Raw genomic sequence first — 17,639 nt, 5'->3', positions numbered from 1 at the left:
AAATACAGGGACATTCTTGAGGGAAACCTTTCAGTCTTCCAGAGATTTGAGACTGGGACGGAGGTTCACCTTCCAGCAAGACAATGACCCTAAGCATACTGCTAAAGTATGATACAAACTCCCCAAAAATCCATTTGAATTCCAGGTTGTAAGGCAACAAAATACGAAAAATGCCAAGGGGGTGAATACTTTCGCAAGCCACTCTGTTTGTCCTCTGTTGAAGTGTGCATTTCTTTGTTTGCTGAAATCCATACTTTTTCATAAAACATTAATCAAACACAACCATGACTGTTTCCTTGCTGAGATTCAATTGGCACATGCGCATTCCCACTGAGTTGCCATCTTAGAATAACAGCAATAAGGGAACATGAGGAAAGAGTCAGAAATACACAGCTCTCCTAAATTATGTAAATTCATTCCATTTAAACTACATGGCTTGTATGCTAAACTTACCTTTCTTATCTCGCCTCTCTGTGTAATCATTAACCGTGCAGGGATACATTGTAAACGCAACTACTTCCTCAAACGGGGTGTTGCTATTCTGCTCTCTCTAGTTTCACAGCACTAGTAGCATAGTAGGCGAAATGCTATTTAGCGCTTCCTGGACTTACACCATTATTTTGTTATAATTATATTCATACAGTATAGCCTAGTGTAGGGCTAATGGTTTTGAGGTCTGAGGATCATCATAGCCCGTGCGTAAATTTCCCACGTGCGTAGGATGATTTCGTAGAGAGCTTCGGAGGGACGTGTGTATCCCAGGTAGGATAATTGATTCTCTATATCGTAATAGTCATAAATCAACTGTTATTGAATATTCAAACCATACAGAGGTACTAGATCTGGGAACATATTGGAGATGTGGCACAACTGGCATGTTCCCTATAATTTTGATTTCATTGTGAATACGAACAGTATCCCAACTTTTGACAGAGCCTCAGCCAACTGCCCTCTCACTGAACACACATTCACTCTGTCACAATCTATAAATGATGGATTCCTTGGTACAGGATGTATAAGTTTGTAGTGCATGGATGGATTCCCTAGGAGGCATTATGATGATATTAGGCTTAGAAAACCTGTTAGGTGGGCAGAGAGACACTCAAGACCTTGTGGCTGAAATCCACACCAAAGGCATTAGCCCTGCTACAACTTTCCCACCCCCTCATCTCCAGTCCCCTCCACCCCTCACCCCCACCCTGCTCTTCCCAGGTCCTGAGGTGGAGTGAGGGGGTTCAGGTTTCCCACCCTCCCCTACCTACGCAGGCAGCATGGAGCTCCAGCCTGAGAGATCCTCCCCAGTAGACCTAATGCTACTGTAGCTGCTCCTTTCACACAGAGATGCCCTAACCACCTGAACCCTGCATGTAGCCTTCTCTAACCACCTGAACTCTGCATGTAGCCTTCTCTAACCACTTGAACCCTGCATGTAGCCTTCTCTAACCACCAGACCTCTGCATGTAGCCTTCTCTAACCACCAGACTTCTGCATGTAGCCTTCTCTAACCACTTGAACCCTGCATGTAGCCTTCTCTAACCACCAGACCTCTGCATGTAGCCTTCTCTAACCACCAGACCTCTGCATGTAGCCTTCTCTAACCACTTGAACCCTGCATGTAGCCTTCTCTAACCACTTGAACCCTGCATGTAGCCTTCTCTAACCACCAGACCTCTGCATGTAGCCTTCTCTAACCACTTGAACCCTGCATGTAGCCTTCTCTAACCACTTGAACCCTGCATGTAGCCTTCTCTAACCACCAGACCTCTGCATGTAGCCTTCTCTAACCACTTGAACCCTGCATGTAGCCTTCTCTAACCACCAGACCTCTGCATATAGCCTTCTCTAACCACCAGACCCCTGCATGTAGCGCCCCTCTCTCTCTCTCTCTCTCTCTCTCTCTCTCTCTCTCTCTCTCTCTCTCTCTCTCTCTCTCTCTCTCTCTCTCTCTCTCTCTCTCTCTCTCTCTCTCTCTCTCTCTCTCTCTCTCTCTCTCTCTCTCTCTCTCTCTCTCTCTCTCACACACACCCTGGGAAAAGGGCAGAAGCCCTTACCTCTGTGACCTCTCTCACAATGGCTCACATTTACTGAAGTAAGTGCTGTGTACTTACAACAAACTAACTTTGATACAGCTGAGGGTGACGTCACTATGCACTCTCTGCAAATATATAGTTTCTATGGGCACACTGGTGATACAGTTGTAAATTGAAACCTGGGCCTTATCCACAAAGCATCTCAGAGTTAGAGTGCTGTTCAAGGATCAGTTTAGCCTTTCAGATAATAATGAATAAGATTATATGGACATATTATAGATCAGCACTCCTACTTTGAGATGGATACAGGCTCTGAGGGCTCAAGTTCCTCTTAGATAAGGGTTCCTGTGAGTCACCATGGCCAGGGCAGTCATTCAACATCTCCCAGGTGGGCTCCTGCACCACATGTGCCCCAATCCTCCAATCCAGGCCCGGTCTAGAGAGAGAAACAGGTGTGCGCCTAACGAGGGCATCATTTACTTTGATGTAATGTGAAATGGAAAGGGGCTTCCCACAGCCCAGAATGTGAGGTCATGGTGGGTAGTGTATACTCAGGATCTGAGCGTGTGTCTGAGTGGTAAACACAGAGAGGGGCTGTTAGTCTGGCTGGTGATTGTTGTTATAAGTAGTCCAAATACATGGCTTGGGCAAATCTCAAAGGACACCCTATTCTACATTCCACACGCACACTCATTATGCTTCAGTAACAATGTCTCTGTCTCTCATGTCACATTTGAGACACACACATGGGCGTGCAGTGGAATACGAACGTTATGGCCGTGAATGCTCTGTGTCCAGAGAAAGAGAGTGAAGAGACAGCGACATGAAAGAAGAGAGGGATGATAGTGATGAAATAATGGAGGGAGAGTGTCACAGTCGAGAGTCAACAGGCTTCTAATTACCTCACAATATGGTAGCTATGGACGCCATGGCAACGCTCACCACACTACACAGTTCATCTTAGCTCCCTGGAATGCTGCACGGCATTAGTGATGTCATTCAAGCAGAGTCTGTAAAATGTGATAGTTACCTGTAGGTTACATTCAAGAAATACTACATGAGGCTATGCCTAGTTATATGTATGTGTATCATTCATACGTTTCCATAATGTGGTGCAGGGATGGGCAACTGGTGGCAACTGGCAGCCCGACCCCCTTTTGAAGGCCCTCGGATCAATTGCCCAAGAAAAATATAAAAAATTATAATATAATAATATTTTTTGGGGGGGGAACTCAGTCGGGGACTCAACTTACTGTTGCGAGTTAGAATAGTAGAATACACAAGGTGCAATTTCGAAATGTGGTTGTGCATCAGCAGTTTTTCTCTTGTTATGCCAGTCTCTGATAGTCACTCAATTAGCCCATGTAAGCTAAACATTTTTAGATTGCTAAGGTAGTTAGCGGCCAGCTATCTAAACATGTTATCATGGTCGAATTACCAGCTGGGGGGCCTCCATTGATGATGTTAGTCAGTCTCACTCACATATCATATTAAAAACTGCAAACATTTCTCTCTACCCTATGGCAAAATGTGTAGAATTGCAGAAAACTTGCCTTAAAACTGCAACATTTTCTCTACACCCCATGGCCATGAGTAGAATTGCACAAAATTAACCCTAAAACTTGGCTCGCCACTGTCAAGAGGGGGGCCACTAAAATGTTTTGCTCGCAATATGTGTGTGTAAGGGGGGGAGCTAACCATACATACTTCCCTATGGTAACCTTCAAACAATTAGCAAGCCACTTGTGATGTGGCATCGTGTTGCATTTGATCGCGGCAATCTCCAGATAGGCCGCAGCTGTCTGTATGGCTGCTATCTGTCTGTCTGTAGGGCTGCTATCTGTCTGTCTGTCTGTAGGTCTGCTATCTGTCTGTCTGTAGGGCTGATATCTGTATGTCTGTCTGTAGGGCTGCTATCTGTATGTCTGTCTGTAGGGCTGCTATCTGTATGTCTGTCTGTAGGGCTGCTATCTGTATGTCTGTCTGTAGGGCTGTTATCTGTCTGTCTGTCTGTATGGCTGCTATCTGTCTGTCTGTAGGGCTGCTATCTGTCTGTCTGTCTGTAGGGCTGCTATCTGTCTGTCTGTAGGGCTGATATCTGTATGTCTGTCTGTAGGGCTGCTATCTGTATGTCTGTCTGTAGGGCTGCTATCTGTATGTCTGTCTGTAGGGCTGCTATCTGTATGTCTGTCTGTAGGGCTGCTATCTTTCTGTCTGTCTGTAGGGCTGCTATCTTTCTGTCTGTCTGTAGGGATGCTATCTGTCTGTCTGTCTGTAGGGCTACTATCTGTCTGTCTGTAGGGCTGCTATCTGTCTTTCTGTCTGTATGGCTGCTATCTGTCTGTCTGTCTGTCTGTCTTTCTGTCTGTATGGCTGCTATCTGTCTTTCTGTCTGTATGGCTGCTATCTGTCTGTCTGTATGGCTGCTATCTGTCTGTCTGTAGGGCTGCTATCTGTCTGTCTGTAGGGCTGCTATCTGTCTGTCTGTCTGTATGGCTACTATCTGTCTGTCTGTAGGGCTTCTATCTGTCTGTCTGTATGGCTGCTATCTGTCCGTCTGTCTCTGATCCTGTCACAACACATCTTTATGCTTCAGTAACAATGTCTCTGTCTCTCATGTCACATCATGTCTGTCTCTCATGTCACATCATGTCTGTCTCTCATGTCACATCATGTCTGTCTCTCATGTCACATCATGTCTCTGATGTCACATCATGTCTCTATCTCTCATGTCACATAATGTCTCTGTCTCTCATGTCACATCATGTCTGTCTCTCATGTCACATCATGTCTCTGTCGCTCCACTGTCCTGTAGGGGTAATAAGGGATTCAATCAGAATCTTGACAGACATTGTGAAATTAGTAATGCAGCAGTATTAGATTTGCATCGGTTGCCAATTACTTGTAGTTGATTGCGTTATGTGGCAATTATGTCGCATGGTTGTGCAAAATCAATGTAAATAATTCTTTTTACAACCCTTTTTGAATCACACCAAAATATCTTATGGTAACTAGAAAGTTATTTATTCTGTCCAGGCATTGATGCTCTACCAACTGAGCTACAGAGGACCCACCCTACTGAACAAAAACATAAATGCAACAATTTCAAAAATTTTACTGAGTTACAGTTCATAGAAGGAAATCAGTCAATTGAAATAAATTCATTAGGCCCTAATCTATGAATTTCACATGACTGGGCAGGGGCGCAGTCATGGGTGGACCTGGGAGGGCATAGGCCCACCCACTTGGGAGCCAGGCCCACCCACTGGGGAGCCAGGCCCAGCCAATCAGAATCAGTTTTTCCCTACAAAAGGGCTTTATTACAGACAGAAATACTCCTCAGAACCCCTCTCAAATTCTCTAATGACGTTGTAGGCAGCTTATGGTAGAGAAATTAACATTACATTATCTGGCAACAGCTCTGGTGGACATTCCTGCAGTCAGCTTGCCAATTGCACGCTCCTTCAAAACTTGAGACATCTGTGGCATTGTATTGTGTGACAAAACTGCACATTTTAGAGTGACCTTTTATTGTCCCCAGCACAAGGTGCACCTGTGTATTGATCATGCTGTTTCATCAGCTTCTTGATATGCCACAACTGTTAGGTGGATGGATTATCTTGGTAAAGGAGAAATGCTCACTAACATGGATGTAAATCAATTTGGGCACACAATTTGAGAGAATTAAGCTTTTTGTGCTTATGGAAAGTTCAGCTCATGGAACATGGGACCAACACTTTACATGTTACGTTTATATTTTTGTTCAGTATATACACAGTGAGGGAAAAAAGTATTTGATCCCCTGCTGATTTTGTACGTTTGCCCACTGACAAAGACATGATCAGTCTATAATTTTAATGGTAGGTTTATTTGAACAGTGGGAGACAGAATAACAACAAAAAAATCCAGAAAAACACATGTCAAAAATGTTATAAATTGATTTACATTTTAATGAGGGAAATAAGTATTTGACCCCTCTGCAAAACATGACTTAGTACTTGGTGGCAAAACCCTTGTTGGCAATCACAGAGGTCAGACGTATCTTGTAGTTGGCCACCAGGTTTGCACACATCTCAGGAGGGATTTTGTTCCACTCCTTTTTGCAGATCTTCTCCAAGTCATTAAGGTTTCGAGGCTGACGTTTGGCAACTTGAACCTTCAGCTCCCTCCACAGATTTTCTATGGGATTAAGGTCTGGAGACTGGCTAGGCCACTCCAGGACCTTAATGTGCATCTTCTTGAGCCAATCCTTTGTTGCCTTGGTCGTGTGTTTTGGGTCATTGTCATGCTGGAATACCCATCCACAACCCATTTTGAATGCCCTGGCTGAGGGAAGGAGGTTCTCACCCAAGATTTGACGGTACATGGCCCCGTCCATCGTCCCTTTGATGCAGTGAAGTTGTCCTGCTCCCTTAGCAGAAAAACACCCCCAAAGCATAATGTTTCCACCTCCATGTTTGACGGTGGGGATGGTGTTTTTGGGGTCATAGGCAGCATTCCTCCACCTCCAAACACGGCGAGTTGAGTTGATGCCAAAGAGCTCGATTCTGGTCTCATCTGACTACAACACTTTCACCCAGTTCTCCTCTGAATCATTCAGATGTTCATTGGCAAACTTCAGACGGCCCTGTATATGTGCTTTCTTGAGCAGGGGGACCTTGCGGGCGCTGCAGGATTTCAGTCCTTCATGGAGTAGTGTGTTACCAATTGTTTTCTTGGTGACTATGGTCCCAGCTGCCTTGAGATCATTGACAAGATCCTCCCGTGTAGTTCTGGGCTGATTCCTCATCGTTCTCATGATCATTGCAACTCCACGAGGTGAGACCTTGCATGGAGCCCCAGGCCGAGGGAGATTGACAGTTATTTTGTGTTTCTTCCATTTGCGAATAATCACACCAACTGTTGTCACCTTCTCACCAAGCTGCTTGGCGATGGTCTTGTAGCCCAAGCCTTGTGTAGGTCTACAATCTTGTCCCTGACATCCTTGGAGAGCTCTTTGGTCTTGGCCATGGTGGAGAGTTTGGAATCTGATTGATTGATTGCTTCTGTGGACAGGTGTCTTTTATACAGGTAACAAGCTGAGATTAGGAGCACTACCTTTAAGAGTGTGCTCCTAATCTCAGCTTGTTACCTGTATAAAAGACACCTGGGAGCCAGAAACCTTTCTGATTGAGAGGGGGTCAAATACTTATTTCCCTCATTAAAATGCAAATCAATTTATAACATTTTTGACATGCGTTTTTCTGGATTTTGTTGTTGTTATTCTGTCTCTCACTGTTCAAATAAACCTACCATTAAAATTATAGACTGATCATTTCTTTGTCAGTGGGCAAACGTACAAAATCAGCAGGGGATCAAATACTTTTTTCCCTCACTGTATGGTGTTGAGAGTATATGATTTTCAATGTTGATACTTTTGAAGTTAAGAGCAGAGCTATACTGTACTGACATCTGATAAGAAGAGGAAGGATGTTAAATGAATACTCTATACAGCAACTCCATCATGCAAAACCAGCACGTTTGATAGACACTAACGTTTCAGTGTGTGCCCTTATGCTTCCCAAGCTCACACGCACACACACACACACACACACACACACACACACACACACACACACACACACACAAATACACGCATTCACACACCACATACACACACACCACACACACTGTCCAAACTAAGTGAGGAATGAGGCTGGCTGGTTGCCTCTAACACACACACTCCCGGGATAGGGTAGTGTTTATTGGAAGATTATTCCCAAAGAGGTTTACACTGGGGATTGATGAAGCTGATCCAGGATGGTGGTGGCTGTTTAACAGAGGGATTTAGGGAACATGTTCATGGCGGCAGGTAGCTTAGTGGTTAAGAGCGTTGTGCCAGTAACCGAAAGGTCTCTGGTTCAAATCCCCGAGCCGACTAGGTGAAAAATCTGTTGATGTGCCCTTGAGCAAGGCACTTAACCCTAATTGCTCCTGTAAGTCGCTCTGGATAAGAGCGTCTGCTAAATGACCAATTTATTATTTATTTTTTTTATTTTAAGCTCAGCCTCTCTCTCTATCTCACTGACATGCCATACCACAGAAAGAGGGCGGGTGGCGAATGGGTGGAGAAATGGAATACTGCAATGGTAACGCGATAGTGTGTGTGTGTGTGTGTGTGTCTACATGTGTGAATGTGTGTGTAACACAATGCACTCATTTGTCTGCAGCTGAATCCCCCACACACCACAAACAAAGGAAGGCGGTTTATGGTTTGTTAGAAAGCGCACTGAGACATAAGCTTGGTATTTTTCGCTCTCTATGTTGGAATTGACTCCACTCAACTTGGCAGAAGCGGCACTGGCCTTACTGATTCGCCTCAGGCATAGTGCTGGACGCCAATAGACTTTTGGGGTCCTGTTGTGACTGTGGAGAATGGTGAGCCAAAATGGCTCCCATGCCAGCAGTCTCCACTGGGAGGACAGGCTGCGAAGAGCCATCTGTACAGGCATCCTGACATGGAGGGTTGGGAAGTAGGGCAGGGAAAGGAATGGATGGACTAGTGGAGGGGAAAGATGTGATATAGTGGAGAGAGAGAAAAACAGAAGGGTTTATTATTATGATGATCAATAACTACTGTGCTCAGATGACATCCTATTTAAAAAACACTTCTGGGCTCAAATTGAGATAAAGCCCACAGAATCACTACAAAGCAAACAGCTTTCAAAGAACAGCCCCGATATAGGCCAGTAGTGCTACAACTCTCTGAAGCACTCTCACTCCGCCCCAAAACAGTGTCAGCACTAAAAGTACACCAATGTTTTTTAGAGCAGTTCCTAAAAATGGAAAAGGCACTGAAATAATGAACTTGCTAATAGAGTTAACAGACGGAGCTGAAATTAGATGACAAGTCTTATAGATGTTCAGAGAGGAGACAGTTAGGGGGAGGTGAGAAGAGAGAGTTAGGAGGAGGGGAGTGGAGGGAGTTAGGGGGAGGGGAGTGGAGAGAGTTAGGGGGGGGGGGAGTGGAGTGGAGAGAGTTAGTGGAGGGGAGTGGAGGGAGTTAGGGGGAGGGGAGGGAGTTACGGGGAGGGGAGGGGAGGGGAGAGAGTTAGGGGGAGGGGAGTGGAGAGAGTTAGGGGGAGGGGAGTGGAAGGAGTTAGGGGGAGGAGGAGAGGAGGAGAGGAGGGAGTTAGGGGGAGGGGGAGGGGAGAGCGTTAGGGGGAGGGGAGTGGAGAGAGTTAGGGGGAGGGGAGGGGAGAGAGTTAGGGGAGGGGAGTGGAGAGGGTTAGGGGGAGGGGAGGGGAGGGAGTTAGGGAGAGGGGAGGGGAGGGGGTTAGGGGGAGGGGAGGGAGTTAGGGAGAGGGGAGGGGAGGGAGTTAGGGGGAGGGGAGAGGAGGGAGTTATGGGGAGGGGGAGAGGAAAGCATTAGGGGGAGGGGAGTGGAGGGAGTTAGGGGAGGGGAGAGGAAGGAGTTAGGGGGAGGAGGAAGGGAGGGAGTTAGGGGGAGGGGGAGAGGAGAGCGTTAGGGGGAGGGGAGGGGAGGGAGTTAGGGAGAGGGGAGGGGAGGGAGTTAGGGGGAGGGCAGGGAGTTAGGGGGAGGGGAGAGGAGGGAGTTATGGGGAGGGGGAGAGGAAAGCGTTAGGGGGAGGGAGTGGAGGGAGTTAGGGGGAGGGGAGTGGAGAGAGTTAGGGGGAGGGGAGTGGAGAGAGTTAGGGGGAGGGGATTGGAGGGAGTTAGGGGGAGGGGAGTTAGGGGGAGGGGAGTGGAGGGAGTTAGGGGGAGGGGAGGGGAGGGGAGGGAGTTAGGGGGAGGGGAGAGGAAGGAGTTAGGGGGAGGGGAGAGGAGGGAGTTAGGGGGAGGAGGAGAGGAAAGCGTTAGGGGGAGGGGAGTGGAGGGAGTGGAGAGAGTTAGGGGGAGGGGAGAGGAGTGGAGAGAGTTAGGGGGAGGGGAGTGGAGGGAGTTAGGGGGAGGGGAGGGGAGTGGAGGGAGTTAGGGGGAGGGGAGAGGAAGGAGTTATGGGGAGGAGGAGAGGACGGAGTTAGGGGGAGGGGGAGAGCGTTAGGGGGAGGAGAGGGAGTTAGGGGGAGGGGAGTGGAGGGAGTTAGGGGGAGTGGAGTGGAGTGGAGTGGAGTAGAGGGGAGGGAGTTAGGAGGAGGGGAGAGGAGAGAGTTGGGGGGAGGGGAGTGGAGGGAGTTAGGGGAGGGGAGTGGAGAGAGTTAGGGGAGGGGAGTGGAGAGGAGGGTGTTAGGAGGAGGGGAGTGGAGAGGAGGGAGTTAGGAGGAGGGGAGAGGAGAGGAGAGAGTTAGAGGGAGGGGAGTGGAGAGAGTTAGGGGGAGGGGAGGGGAGGGGAGTGGAGGGCATTAGGGGGAGAGGAGGGGAGTGGAGGGAGTTAGGGGGAGAAAGTGGAGAGTGTTGGGGGGAGGGAAGTGGAGGGAGTTAGGGGGAGGTGAGTGAAGGGAGTTAGGGGGAGGGGAGTGGATAGAGTTAGGGTGAGGGGAGTGGAGGGAGTTAGGGGGAGGGGAGTGGAGAGAGTTAGGGGGAAGGGAGGGGAGGGAGTTAGGAGGAGGGGAGAGGAGAGAGTTAGGGGGAGGGGAGTGGAGGGAGTTAGGGGGAGGGGTGTGGAGAGGAGGGAGTTAGGAGGAGGGGAGAGGAGAGAGTTAGGGGGAGGGGAGTGGAGGGAGTTAGGGTGCGGGGAGTGGAGAGAGTTAGGGGGAGGGGAGTGGAGGGAGTTAGGGGGAGGGGACAGGAGGGAGTTAGGGGGAGGGGAGAGGAGAGGAGGGAGTTAGGGGGAGAGGGAGAGGAGAGAGTTAGGGGAGAGGAGAGAGTGAGGGGGAGAGGAGGGGAGGGTGTTAGTGGGAGGGGAGAGGAGAGGAGTTAGGGGGAGGGGAGAGGAGAGAGTTAGGGGAGGGGAGGGGAGAGGAGAGGAGGGGAAGAGGAGAGGCTGAGGAAGAGGAGTGGCTGTGGAAGAAGAGTTACTAGTTCGACAGAGAATGCTTCCTCAGACAGATGGCCTCAGGCTGCTCTCTGCCCTGGGATGGAATGTATCCTACTCACCCTTTCTCACCCATTCTCATTCTTCCTCTCACCCCTATTCATCCCTTCTTACTTCTTCCTCACCCCACCTCCTCACCCACCAAAGAGAGGGTAAGGGTAACATTTGACTTCTCTTTGTCCGGGGGGGATCAACCCTGAATGACCTTTGAACCAGGAAATGACAATAACAAAACAAAGCATGCTGCCATACCCATAGAGGATGTTCCGTGTCACCATTGGCATCTGAGACTCTGTTTTAATCATTTACTTTGACTATTTTGAAAGGTTTTTGTAATATCTTCCTTATTCATAAACCACTTGAATATAAGGATCTTGTCGATCCAATGGGCTGTCAGAAATAACATGTTCTAATATAGAACTCCAGAGGGAGCTGATAAACTTTATATACAACAGTATGTGGACACCCCTTCAAATTAGTGGATTCGTTTATTTCAGCCATACCCGTTGCTGACCGGTGTATAAAAACGAGCACACAGCCATAGATAAATATTGGCATTGGAATGGCCTTACTGAAGAGCTCAGTGACTTTCAACATGGCAACCTTCATAGGATGCCACCTATCCAACAAGTCAGTTCGTCAAATTTCTGCCCTGCTAGAGCTGCCCCGGTCAACTGTAAGTGCTGTTATTGTGAAGTGGAAATGTCTAGGAACGGCTCAGCAGTGAAGTGGTAGGCCACACAAGCTCACAGAACGGGACCGGCGAAAAAATTGTCTGTCCTCAGTTGCAACACTCACTACAGAGTTCCAAACTGCCTCTGGAAGCAACGTCAGCACAATAACTGTTAGTTGGAAGCTTCATGAAATGGTTTTCCATGGTCGAGCAGCCGCACACAAGCCTAAGATCACCATGCGCAATGCCAAGCGTCGGCTGGAGTGGTGTAAAGCTTGCCGCCATTGGACTCTGGAGCAGTGTAAACGCGTTCTCTGGAGTGATGAATCACTCTTCACCATCTGGCAGTCTGACGGACAAATCTAGGTTTGGCAGATGCCAGCAGAACGCTACCTGCCCCAATGCATAGTGCCAACTGTAAAGTTTGGTGGAGGAAGAATAGTGGTCTGGGGCTGTTTTTCATGGTTCGGGCTAGGCCCCTTTGTTCCAGTGAAGGGAAATCTTAACATTAGAGCATACAATGACATTCTAGACAATTCTGTGCTTCCAACTTTGTTGCAACAGTTTGGGGAAGGCTCTTTCCTGTTTCAGCATGACAATGCCCCCGTGCAGAAAGCGAAGTCCATACAGAAATGCTTTGTCGAGATCGGTGTGGAAGAACTTGACTGGCCTGTACAAAGCCCTGACCTCAACCCCATCTAACACCTTTGGGATGAATTGGAACGCCGTCTGTGAGCCAGGCATAATCGCCCAACATCAGTGCCCGACCTCACTAATGCTCTTGTGGCTGAATGGAAGCAAGTCCCGGCAGCAATGTTCCAACATCTAGTGGAAAGCCTTCCCAGAAGAGTGGAGGCTGTTCTAGCAGCAAAGGGTGGACCAACTCCATATTAATGCCAATGGTGTCCACATACTTTTGTAGTCATGTAGTGTATGACAGGCTAAATAATAAATCCTCTGTCTCCTCCCTGCTAGATACTGTCTCTCAGACAGAGGATAACAGCTAGGACCTCTTCCTGCTGCTGTACAGATACACAACTGGCCTTGTCCTCGCTTCACTCTGACTTTGGGAGTGATACATTTACATGAATCACTGTAAAACAAACCAGGTGTCTATACTGCCTCAGCCTCTCTAGGCTTTTACACAGCTTCCAAGGTCTCTGAATAAGACACTAAAACAGCCTGGGTCAGGCTGAATAAAAAAGTTGGAAGAGGGGCTCTCAACCTTGGATTGACCCTGGTGTAAACAAAGCCCTGACTGTACTCAGGAAGCACTGGCTCTTACCCCCTGACCTCTAACCCTTCACCACTGTGTCTGAGAGGGCAGACAGAGATTTTATGCCTGACTGAATCAGCTGGCCTACTGTGAATCTGTCCTCAATGGCCCTACTCATTAACCCTTTAACCCCAACAGGGCCCTTCATCCTATATGTCTGAGAATCCAGACAGAGATTTCCTACCTCACTGATTCAGCCAGCCGCTCCCACTCCTCTCTCCACTACACTACAGTCTGATTTTAGAGTTGTCCCCAACGCCCCTGACCTCTAACCTCTGTGTGTGAGAGAGCAGGCTAGTAGCTGTGTCTCTCCTCTCTCTCCTTCCTCTCCTTTCTGCCTCACTGACAGACAAGCATGTGTGAGTCATTCAGGTTGGGGAACAGGTTTCACAGAGAGAGAGGGGGAGAGAGAAAGGGGGGGTAGAGAGAGAGAGGGGGAGAGAGAGCGAGAAAGGGGGGTTAGAGAGAGGGGGTAGAGGGAGAGAGAGGGGGGAAATAGAGGGGGAGAGAAAGGGGGTGGATAGAGAGAGGAGGGGTGAGAGAAAGGGTAGAGAGAGAGGGGTAGAGAGAGAACGAAAGAGAGAGAACGAGAGAGATAGGTAGAGAGAGGGAGAGAGATGGGGGAGAGAGAGAGAGGGAGAGAGAGAGGGAGGAAGGGGTATTGAGAGAGAGGGGGGTAGAGGGGGAGGTAGAGGAGAGTGTGTCTGTATGAGAGAGGGGGTAGAGGGGAGTGTGTGTGTGTGAGAGAGAAAGAGAGAAAGAGAGAGAGAGAGAGAGCGAGAGAGAGTACAACGTAAAACATCAAATAATGCATGCAGAGTAGAATTAGATTTACATTTACGTCATTTAGCAGACGCTCTTATCAAGAGCGACTTACAAATTGCTGCATTCAACTTATGATAGCCAGTGGGACAACCACTTTTTTTTTTTTTTTTTACTGGGGGGTGGGGGTAGAAGGATTACTTTTCTACTATTCCAGGTATTCCTTAAAGAGGTAGGGTTTCAAGTGTCTCCGGAAGGTGGTCAGTGACTGCTGTCCTGTTGTTGTTGTTTTTAGTCATTTAGCAGACGCTCTTATCCAGAGCGACTTACATGAGCAATTAGGGTTAAGTGCCTTGCTCAAGGGCACATCGACAGATTTTTCACCTAGTCGGCTCGGGGATTAGAACCAGCGACCTTTCGGTTACTGGCACAATGCTCTTAACCACTAAGCTACCTGCCGCCCCACAAACACAAACAAACACAAACAGAGACCCCACAGAGCCCCAGGACAGCAACAGCAACACAATTAGACCAAACCAAATCATGAGAAAACAAAAAGATAATTACTTGACACATTGGAAAGAATTAACCAAAAAACAGAGCAAACTGGAATTCTAGCCACTGTAGGCAGACCTGGCTCTCAAGAGAATACAGGCTATGTGCACACTGCCCACAAAATGAGGTGGAAACAGAGCTGCACTTCCTAACTTCCTGCCAAATGTATGACCATATTAGAGACACATATTTCCCTCAGATTACACAGACCCACAAAGAATTCAAAAGCAAATCCAATTTGGATAAACTCCCATATCTATTGGGTGAAATACCACAGTGTGCAATCACAGCAGCAAGATTTGTGACCTGTTGCCACAAGAAAAGGGCAACCAGTGAAGAACAAACACAATTGTAAATACAACCCATATTTATGTTAATTTATTTCCCCTTTTGTAGAGGGGAGAGTGTGTGTCTGTGTGTGTCAGGGTGTCAGTGTGATGCGGTAGGACGAAGTCAGGCGCAGGACACAGATCTAATCGAAAACGTACTTTACTCGTAGGTAACGTAAATAACATAACCTCCACGCAGGGAGGAAACAAACCCGCTCACCAGACGACAACCAAACATGAACAAACACGCACAACATACAGTGGGAGCCAGAGGGTTAAATAGGGAAGTAATCAATACCTAATGGGAACCAGGTGTGAACAATAAAGACAAGACAAGTAGAACACAGAAACATAGATCGGTAGCAGCTAGTACTCCGGTGACGACGAACGCCGAAGCCTGCCCGAGCAAGGAGGAGGAGCAGCCTCGGCTGAATCCGTGACAGTGTGAGAGAGACAATGAAAAAAAGAAAGAAAGAAAGAAAGATATAAAACAGGTGAAAAAAGGGGTCAAGATATGGAGGGAGCAGTCTGACAGCCTTAGTCAAGCAAATGCCTTTTTTTCAGCTCTACAGTGACAATGTGCCCCTAGCTTACACACTCACACACACGCACGGGCGGTATGTGTGTGCGCACGCGTGTGTGTGTGTGTGTGTGTACATCTCTGCAGACAGTGGCACCCTGTGTTAATCCTGACAGAACAAAGCAAGCGGCTCCCTATGATGGTAAGGAGAGCAGCACCACAGGAACAAAAGGTTGTCACAGTCAGTGGCTGTATATCCGTTCCTAGTCTTACGTCTGTCTAGATTCTAGACACACAGGGGCTTTCTGCTGCTGCTGTTGGTCTCGGCCAGGTAGTATGATAAACACCTGCTGTGTTTTAGTTGATGTGATGTTCCAGGCTCTATGGGAATGTGACGGAAGAAAATCGTAATCCTTAATAGTATATTGTCTAATTAACATCCCCAGCAGAATCTGTCAGTTTAAGCTAGAGATATCTGTTTTTTAGCATGGGCTGCGTCTCAATCCACCGCATCCACCTACAGTATGTCAGCTTTCCACATCTGCCGTGGCAAGTGGCAGAGCTACAGCGCTGTTTGTCAGACCAGGAGACATCCTGAAAATCGGTCTTCTCACAAAAACATCTGTAGTGTCCGAACCAGTGGAGGCTCCTCAGAGGAGGGAGGGGAGGACCATCCTCCTCAGTGAATTTCATAAACAATTTGCCCAACATTAAAAAAGTTATCCTTTTTAGATAAAACTATACTAAATATATTAATGTCACGAAATAATTGATTAAAGCACTGTTTTGCAATGAAGGTCTACAGTAGCCTCAACAGCACTCTGTAGGGTAGCACCATGGTGTAGCCGGAGGACAGCTAGTTTCCGTCCTCCTCTGTGTACACTGACTTCAATACAAAACCTAGGAGGCTCATGGTTCTCACCCCCTTCCATAGACTTACACAGTAATTATGACAACTTCTGTAGGAAGTCCTCCAACCTATCAGAGCTCTTGTCCACCCAATCAAAGGATCAGATAATGAATCTAGTACTGAAAGCATAAGCTACAGCTAGCTAGCACTGAAGTGCATAAAATGTGGTGAGTAGTTGACTCAAAGAGAGAGAAAGAGAAAACAATAGTTGAACAGTTTTGAACAAATGTATTTATTTAAAAATGAAGGAGAAGCAAGAGCGCGAGAGAGAGCTAGCTATATTTTGTTGTATTTTTTAAACTTTCACTTAGCTAGCGAATGCAGCTAGCTAATGTAGCCTACTCAAACAGAGAGGGATGCTATGTTAGCTAGATGGCTATGGCTATCCAACACTGGAACTCTTCCAAGTCAAGGTAAGCTTTTGGTTTTATTAATTATTAATTTATTAACCGGTGTATCTGCTAAACTGCTTGCTGCTGACTGTACACTGTACTGCATGATTGTAGCGGGTTTACTAATGTGTTAGTTCTAGTAGCTATGTTGACTATTACATTAGCTAATATGGTGACAACGATGTAGGCTGTGTGTAACGGTTAGCAGTGATGATATGAACGTTTGTTTGGAAAGGTTTTTTCGCCTGATCACAGACAGCTGATGTGTTGTGCACTGAAGTCCACAAGCGAAGGGGAAACGTGAGAGGAGGAGAGCACATAGATACGAGAAGGAATTCTACAATGAGCAAAATGATCATGCTGTTTGTATGTGGCTGCTATGAAAGTGAACTGTGTTTACATGTGATTAGGGATGTATTCATTCTGCCGATTCTGTTAAAACGCTTCTTAAACGGAAGCAAACGGAATGAAACGAGGATAAACATGCCTGAATTTGTCCAATAGAAACTCTTATTTGCAACTGTTGGACTAATGATTACACTCTAGATCAGCTTGATGCAGGCATGATTGTGCAAGGGGTTTTTGGTTATGGCACTGTCTGTCATCTTGATTACACATTTTTCTCTCAACCTGTGCACCTACATTGTAAACTTTTGTTCATAAGCTAGGTTGTAGCAACCTCATGATCGGTATAGGTAAAATTTGAGTATCATGTAGCAGCCTAAACATTGAGCTGGGTGAATGGAATATGAATGACAGTCATCCAATATGCTGTAATAGAAATAAGGCCATGCTCATAAAGAAAATAATCGTACTCCCTCATCTTAAACGTCACCGACTGCCACTGGTCCGAACGATTTGGCCTACTAACTAATATGACCTCACTAAAGGGGAGACTCTCACGAACTCAATGATGTTCTCCGTTTGCAACAACCCCCCCAACTGTAACGAGACTCGTCTGAAGGTAACCGCGGTACCGATTTAAATATGTGTCCAAAAAATGAAAATATTTCCTGAGCTTTCTTATATCTCCTCGATATAGGGCAGACACTTCAAAACCTTACTCCATATTATTACTTTTTTTACAGTCTGTTTTTCCATTTATGAATGTTATTTCTGTGGGCTATAGTAGTATTGCCCAAATTCAATATTTTATCAAATAAATATACTTTTTGGATACCTACAGGCATAGCCGTGGGAAGTAGGCGTGCTGAAAAA

General features: G+C 47.0%; 1 protein-coding gene across 1 annotated transcript in view; it reads left to right on the top strand.

Annotated features, from left to right (window-relative positions):
* Positions 1-727: 727 nt before the first annotated feature.
* Positions 728-17,639, top strand: part of LOC311104756 (ras-GEF domain-containing family member 1C-like) — a 34,978-nt gene continuing 18,066 nt past the window's right edge. The window contains exon 1 of the mRNA XM_084146652.1: positions 728-762. The gene's annotated coding sequence lies outside the window, so the exon portion shown is untranslated. The remainder of the gene's footprint in view (positions 763-17,639) is intronic.

The sequence above is a fragment of the Coregonus lavaretus genome, assembly GCF_964263955.1.
Source record: "Coregonus lavaretus genome assembly, chromosome: 29".
Classification (NCBI taxonomy): domain Eukaryota; kingdom Metazoa; phylum Chordata; class Actinopteri; order Salmoniformes; family Salmonidae; genus Coregonus; species Coregonus lavaretus.
This window is presented reverse-complemented; position numbering and strand designations above follow the sequence as displayed.